At 40.9% G+C, this 8,542-nt stretch overlaps 1 non-coding gene across 1 annotated transcript; it reads right to left on the bottom strand.

Moving 5' to 3' along the window:
• Nucleotides 1-6,804: 6,804 nt before the first annotated feature.
• On the bottom strand, nucleotides 6,805-6,942 carry LOC119927670. Its single transcript, XR_005450651.1, has one exon. It is a non-coding gene; the product is annotated as a small nucleolar RNA SNORA7 (small nucleolar RNA).
• Nucleotides 6,943-8,542: the final 1,600 nt, after the last annotated feature.

Genomic DNA, 8,542 nt, shown 5'->3' with positions numbered 1-8,542 from the left:
ACATAAATGTTAGCTTTACCATGGTTATTTGGGAACCAGAATAGGCTCAGTAGGAAATTCCCCTTGTAGTTTTTAATCTCTAGCAATACCTTTTTCCATTATACCAATGGTAGCTGATGGACCCAGGGTAAATAATCCACTTCCACATCAAACAAAATTTCCCTATTCTTGGCTTTAAAGCACTCAATCACCTTACTCCCTCCTATCTTATCTCACTGACTTCATATTACAACCCAGGATGCTCACGTCACTCCTCTAACACCAATCTACTCACTGTACTTGGATCTCATCTCTCTCTCCATATACCCCTCACCCCCATCTTGCCTCTGGCCTGGAACTCTCTCCCCCTTAATATCAAAAGACCATCACTGTCTATACGTTCAGAGCCTTATTATAATTATATCATCTCCAAGAGGCCATCCCCAACTTACCCTCTCATTTCCCCGACTCCCTCTGTTTTCTGTGTCACCTTTGTACCCTTTATTTACAACACCTTCAGTCCCACAGCACTTATGAAAATATCTGTAATTTATTTTAATGGCCATCTGCCCCCTAGACCGCAAGCTCCTTGTGGACCGGGAACATGTCTACCATCTCTGCTATATTTTACTTTTCCAAGGGTTTAGTATGATGTTTTGCACACAGTAAGTGCTCAGTAAATTGAAAACATGGTGACACAAGGATGTTACTGATTGAGCTGCTCAGCAGTCTGATTTAACAACGTGTAAGATCCCTGTCTCACTACTACTCAGAGAAGTTTGGGTAGTAGCACAGCTTTTTAACTTTGACCTAAAGTTTGAACCCTTGTTTTTTTGTTTTTTAATGGTATTTGTTGACACTTACTATGTGTTGATCAGTGTCCTAAGCACTGGAGTAGATTCAAATTAATCAGATTAGACACAGACCTTATCCCTCATGAGGCTTACAGTTTAAGTAAGAGGGAGAATAGGTATTTAATCTGCATTTTATATTGAGGAAACTGAGGAAGAGAAAAGTTAACTTGCCCAAGGTCACACAGCAAGGAATTGAAAGTGCCGAGATTAAAATCCAAACCCTCTGACTCTCAGGCCAACGTTCTTTCCATTAGGCCATGTTGCTTCTTGTTGTTTCCATGCTTGTTGTTCCCTTACTCTACCTGACAGTCTCCCCACGGGCATCCTGAACTCTTTGCCGTAGCTTTCTATCTCTTTATCACCACATTGTTAGCTACCAGAATTCAAGGAAAGCATTCAGGAATAGATTGGTGATAAAAAATATCATTTTTCATTTCACCAGTATTCTTCAGGCTCATTGTCAGTCCATAGTACTGATTATAGGATGTAAAAGAGCAAGAAGAAACTAAGATGACACTGAAGCTGTTAATCTGTGGAACAGAGAGGGATGATTGGGTTATCAACAATGATGCAGTTACACCTAATGGAAGGAGCATGTGCCCGGGAGTCACGTGGATTTGCTTTTAGTGTGATTGGGATTACCTTGGTAATTGCTTTAGTTTGATAAAGTTAGGTAAGGGTGGTTCCATTTGAAACTGTTATTTTCTAATAGAAAACAGAATCTTGTTTTCCTATTTGTAATCTTATGAGCATAATTACAGTTCATGCCTGGAGACAATCATTAAGTTCCTTGGAGGGCTTTGTGCATTACATTTGTTAAGTGCTAGGGAAAGTTCTGTGGCATCCAATATTTTCATGTAAATAGAATTCCAGTTCCTTTGTGGTGCATATGAGGCAGGTATATAGTGAACACTCTCATAAGAAATTCGAATTCCATAGCAAATATCCTAATTTTTCATAGACATGAAACTGTGTTTTTGATGACTAGGCAGGGTTGACCTTGACCTTCAGGAATGAATTTGCATGGTTCTTTCATAAACAGGCTTACCGTATGTGAGCAGGCACTATAAAGCTGACTGCCAGGAAGCACGGAAACTGAAAAACCACCAGCTATCCATTTTTTATGATCACCTACTTATTTTCCTGTAAGGATTTCTCATATGAAGGAAATGTGGACTTTTCAAAGGTAGAAAGTTCACCCGCCTACATTAAAGGATGGGGAGCATAATTTATTGAGGAAACTTTCAACCATCAGCAGACAGAATGAGAGTGAGCCTGCTGTTCCACAAAGGCCAGTGGGATGTCAAGGCCTGGAATAATTGCCCTGTGCTGGATTGATAGCAGTGGGAAGTGGAAAGGATAATGACAGTGTACTATATTTTGTTCCCCACTTGCATCTGGAGACCACTCTTTTGTAACTTGGTTTTTGTTTTGTTTTTATGGCATTTGTTATGCGCTTACTATATGCCAGGCAGTGTACTAAACTCTGGGGTAATTACAAGTCAATCAGGTTGGACACAGTCTCTTGTCTGAAAGGGAGCTCACAGTTTTAATCCTCATTCCACAGATGAAGTGTCTGAGGAACAGAGAAGTCAGTGACTTGCCCAAGGTCACACAGTTGACAGGTTGTTGAGCCAGGATTAGAACCCAAGAGTTTCTGGCTCCAAGGCCTGTGCTGTATCCACTAAGCAACACTACCTCGCATACCTGCAAAAACAGTCTACTTACACTATCCGGCCCTCCGTTTTGCTGAAGATAAGCATGTTCCCAGCTGGGTAGACTGAGGCTTTCTTCAGATGGAGTGGTCAGTTAGGCCTAGGTGGGCAGAGTGAGCAGGGCAGTTGCTAACCTTGCCTGTCTGTCACTCCCATGAGGCAGAAGGGTGGAGAGTGGGTGAGGATGGGCTGTAGCTCAGAGTGAGAGATGAGGAAGGGGAAGAGAGGATGATGGCAGAATGGTCTCAGGAAGGAGCACAGTTGAGTACTGGCCATAGGGTAGCCTAGTATCTTGATGGCAATAGCTAGTCATTCACTCATTCATAGCAGCAGACTGTATCCTTATCAATCAGGCAATTAATCAATGGTATTTATTGATTGCTTACTCTGTACAGAGCAATGTACTAAGCGCTTTGGAAGAATACAACAGAGTTGGTAGACACACTCCCTGGCCGTGGTGAGCTTACAGTCCGGAGGGGGAGATCGACATTAATATGAATAATTTATAATTTACATTTTAAGGATATGTATGTAAGGGCTGTGGGTGTGAGAATAAGGCAAATACCTAATGGTCACAGACCCAACTGCATAGACCATGTAGAACGGAGAGGGACTATACTCCTGATCCAATGTTAACACAGAGTTTGGTGCCAGGTACCTAAAGAGCGGGCCAGATAAAATGTGAGTTTGCAGGCCTCTATTTTCAATCTTTAGAAGGAGAGCATGGTCTGGTGGATAACACACAGGCCTGGGAAACAGAAGGATGTGAGGTCTAATCCCAGTTCTACCACTTGTCTGCTGTGTAACTTTGGACAAGTCACTTCACTTCTCTGTGCTTCAGGTAGTTTATCTGTAAATTGGAGATTAAGAGTGTCCCTATGGGACAGAGATTATGTCCAATCTGATTAGGTTGTCTCTAACCCAGCGCCTAGTACAGTGCCTGGCGTACTGTAAGAGCCTAAAAATACCATAAAAAAATCCAGCTTTCCATCCAGCAGATTAAACTCCATCACCTAAAAGGGTTTGGCTTTGCTGAAAGAAGGACTTTTCTGTGGAGAGGAGAAGGAAAGGGAGTCATGAGGGCAAGGACTAGGTCCTCCTTCCTCTCCCCCTCCCCCTCCCCCCGCCCTCCCTCCTTCCCTTCCCCACAGCACCTGTATATATGTTTGTACAGATTTATTACTCTATTTATTTTACTTGCACATATTTACTATTCTATTTATTTTATTAATGATGTGCATCTAGCTTTACTTCTATTTATTCTGATGACTTGACACCTGTTCACATGTTTTGTTTTGTTGTCTGTCTCCCCCTTCTAGACTGTGAGCCCGTTGTTGGGTAGGCAACATCTCTGCATGTTGCCAACTTGTACTTCCCAAGCGCTTAGTACAGTGCCCTGCACACAGTAAGCACTCAATAAATACGATTGAATGAATGAATGAATTGAATTAACTATCACTGCAGACTCTCCTTCGTTTAGAGCTCAGTTTTAGTCAATTCTTATCTGATTAAGTATTTTTTCAGCTCTCTGCTTCAAAGGAGTGAAAAGAAGTAGCAAGAGAAGCAGGTGAGAAGCAGCATGGCCTAGCAGAAAAAATGTGGGCCTGGGTGTCAGAGGCCCTGGGTTCTAATTCCAGCTCCCTCACTTGTCTGCTGCATGACCTTGTGTAAGTCACTTAGCTTCTCTCTGCTTCAGTTACCTACTCTGTAAAACAGAGATAATAATAATGGCATTTATTAAGTGCTTACTATGCACAAAGCACTGTTCTAAGCACAGGGGAGGTTACAAGGTGATCAGGTTGTCCCATGGGGGGCTCACAGTCGTCATCCCCATTTTACAGATGAGGTAACTGAGACCCAGAGAAGTTAAGTGACTTGTCCGAAGTCACACAGCTGACAGTTGGCGGAGCCAGGATTTGAACCCACGACCTCTGACTCCAAAGCTCATGCTCTTTCCACTGAGCCACACTGCTTCCCTAAGAGATAAGAGACTGTGAGCCTTATGTGGGACAGGGACTGTGCCCAACCAAATTATTAACTCTACCCCAGCGTTTAGTACAGTATCCAGCACATAGTAAGTGTTTAACACACACTAAGCTACTATTTGTTTTCAAAAGATGAAGACTTCCAAGGTATTTCCTGTTTGAGCATTAAAAATACAACCTTGGAACTCCTAGTTCTTCCCTGAAGTGCATTTACTACGTGTTTTGGATAAAGCAACTGTAAACCATTTATTTATTTCAATGTCTATCTCCTCCTCTAGACTGCAAGCTCAATGAGGGCAGGGAATGTGTCTACCAACTCTGTTGTACAGTACTCAAGAGCACTTAGTATGGAGTTCTGCATAAAGTAAGCACTCAACAAATGCAATCGATTGATGGATTTATTTGATGTCTAAAATTCAGTTTGCTCCAATGATCAACCTTTAATATCTGACCCAAAATATGTCAAATCAGACATTAGAACTCAGATTCTGACTGCAGAAGCCAAGAGCTTGGGACAATTATCCCGATCATTGTTTTCCAAAATATGCTGCTTAGGTAAAAGTGCATATTTAAAAAGTCCCAATAATTCATGTTGATTTTCTGTGTTTATCATGTTCAATCCATGCATGATCCCTAATTCACAGAACAATGCTTATAAGGACACACCCCAAGAGAATAGCCAATCCTATAAATAAATAACACTGACTGTTTACTCTGTGAAGAACACTGTACTAAGAGCATTTGGGAAAATACAATAAAGTGAACAGACATTTTTAAAAATCAGTCATTGAGGAAAAAGTCTTAGGATTGCTTTTGACTTTGTATAAACAAGTTACTTGGGAAAAGACGAAAAGTTAACTTGAATCACTGTTCCAGGACAAAAGTATTTAGCTCTCTTCTCCAGGGGTATAATTTGCAAGGTTGGCAGGGGTTCTCCGCAGTAAACGACAAGGATGGAATAATATGTCTTCTCCCTTTGAGTTTCAGCTAAATCAGTGTCAGCAGAGGAATGACAAATTCCTGTCTTTAACACTGAGAGCTAAAGTTTTTTTTAAAGAATAAGCAAAAGGTGAATATGCAAACAATGAATTTGCACATGCAGACTGGGTAATTGCAAAGGCAACTGTGAAATAATGCCAGAGGAAATTATATGCTGAGCCGTATTGACCAGTTCCAACTGAACACTTCGCACACATTTGGCTTGGGCAACGGACTATGTGGACATAAACACTGGGTTTTGAATGCCAATCATGAGAGATGGGAATTCTGCCCAAAGACTTTGCAACTGACAACTCTAAATAGATCAGACAAGATGGGCTGTAAATATCCTTCCACTCAATTCCTGTTTATCCTGAATAACATGTTTGAGGAAACTGGGGAACACTGGCATATTTTTATTTGATTTTTTTTTTGTGCATCATTTGTCATATATCCACATCTACACTGATTCCCCATCCAAAATAATAATGATGGTATTTGTTAAGCACTTATTATGTGCCAAGCACTGTTCTAAGTGCTGAATAATACATATTACAAACAAAATGAATGACTTTTGCTTTTAAACCAATATTAAAAGACATAATGGGGATGCAATCTTTTTCCCCACACCCTTAAATCAATCAGTAACATTTATTGAGCGATTACTTTGTGCAGGCACTGTACTAACTGCTTGGAGAGTACAATACAATAGAGTTGGGAGACATGTTCCCTGTATACAACAAGCTTATAGTCTATAGGGGGAGACAGATACTAATATAAATAAATTATGGATATATACGTAAGTGTTGTGGGGCTGAAATATGGGTGAATAAAGAAAACAAATCCATTCTCAAATGAAAGTGCAAGTGTGATGCAGAAGGGAGTGGGAAAAAAGAGAGAATGAGGGCAACCTTATATTTTCATTTTCAAAATACTTTCTAAATGGACAAGTTGACTGTAAATTTGAGTTTGGAAAGGAATATAAGTTTAGAGTTTGCCTATACTTTTAAATCGGTGAATTTCCTTTAAAATAGTATATTTCAGTTTCCTGGAATCCACAGTTTCTTGTCTTGTGTTATGCTGTTGAGTTGTCTCCGACCCATAGTGACTCCATGGACGCATCTCTCCCAGAATGCCCCACCTCCATCTGCAATCATTCTAGTAGTGTATCCGTAGAGTTTTCTTGGTAAAAATATGAAAGTGGTTTACCATTGCCTCCTTCTGAGCACTAAACCTGAGTCTCCGCCCTCGATTCTCTCCCATGCCACTGCTGCCCGGCACAGTTGAGTTTCGACTCGTAGCAGATTGCCTTCCACTCGCTAGCCACTGACCAAGCTAGGAATGGAATGGGTATGGCTCTGCTTGACTCTCCCTCCCATAGCCAAAACTGGTAGAGTACTGGAAACTCTTCAGGTGAGACCCTGAGAGGGGCCACACAGTTTCAATATTCTTTTAAAAAGGTATTAGGTGAGAAAGCAGCCAAAAGGTCAGTGCCAGCATCCAAAAGGGAGCCGTTTCCTCTGGGATAATCCCTTAGGAACCCAAATTTCCATCCTAGGCCTGCCCAGAGGACAGCATAGATCTCTACCTAAGGTTGAAAAGGAAAAAACTGTCCCAGAATTCATTCATTCATTCAGTCGTATTTATTGAGCACATACTGTGTGCAGAGCACTGTACTAAGCACTTGGAAAGTACAATTCGGCAACAAATAGAGACAAACCCTACCCAACAAAGGGTATCAGAGGAATGTAGGTAAACCTGTCAGTTCCTTTTTCCTGTGCTATACCGTTTTCCTCCTTTTCTTCCCTGAAATTACCTTCTAAACTTTCAGCCAGTTTTGGAGACATTGTAAAGCACACCATTCATTCATTCAATCGTATTTATTGAGAGCTTACTGTGTGCAGAACACTGTACTAAGCGCTTGGGAAGTACAAGTTGGCAACATATAGAGACAGTCCCAACTACCATACATTTCTACCATTTATTGAATTATTTCTGAGAATTCCCTGGGAAGCATCGTATCCTACTGGACAGAGCACAGGCCTGCAAGTCAGAGGACCTGGGTTCTAATCTTGGCTCTGCTGCTTGTCAATTCTGTGACCTTGGGCAAGTCACGTTAATTTTCTGTGTCTCAATTACTTTGTCTGGAATATGGGGAATTAGACTGTGAGCCCCCACATGGAACAGGAGACTGTGTCCAACCCGATTTGCTTATATCCACCCCAGTGCTTAGTACAGTGCCTGGCACATAGTAAGCACTTAACAAATGCCATTATTATTATTATTATTATGTGCCAGGTACATAAGATTAATATTGTGAGTCCTATGTGGGACAGGGACTGTGTCCAATATGATATACATATTGGAAAATAAAAAGCACTTAACAAATGCCATTAAAATAAACAAAGTGGCAGAGCCGGGATTGTACTCCCAAGAGCTTAATACAGTTTTCTGCACACAGTAAGTGCTCAATAAATACGATTGAATGAATGAATGAACCCAGGCTCATGCCCTCTCCACTAGGCCATGCTGTTTCACAATTGGAAGATAAACAGGTTCATGAGTCAGGTAGATATATTGATAGCGTGATGCCAGAGGTTAGTGACTTTGAAAATGAATATTTGGGCTACACAATGATCAAATATTCTCATTCATATATCGGCTAAAAAATGAATTTTCCAAAGGAAAACTATTTTCAATAAATAGTCAGGTCCAAAGTCTTGAGGTGTAGGATTCAGTGTGATAATAGCCCAAAGAGAGAAGCGTATTCAGAGCTATTGAATGAACTGTGAAGTCACTTCTGGAACATAAATAGGGAGAAAGGGTGAATTAGGGATGTGATAATATACATTCAAAGAAAGTGAGACCAGAAAATGGAAGTATGGGAACATTCTGGTTTTCTATTCAAAGGGAAGATTTAGGGGATGAGCAAAGAAGATTTCAGGAAGATCATGCCTAATGGTTTCAATTTTATCAATAAATATGTGGCAAGATCAGTAGGGGTAAGAGATAAGGGGCAAGGAGGCAGGGG

Source organism: Tachyglossus aculeatus, chromosome 4 (genome assembly GCF_015852505.1).
Source record: "Tachyglossus aculeatus isolate mTacAcu1 chromosome 4, mTacAcu1.pri, whole genome shotgun sequence".
In the NCBI taxonomy this organism is placed as follows: Eukaryota; Metazoa; Chordata; class Mammalia; order Monotremata; family Tachyglossidae; genus Tachyglossus; species Tachyglossus aculeatus.
The sequence above is the reverse complement of the archived record's forward strand: the minus strand, read 5'-3'. Positions and strand labels throughout refer to the sequence as shown.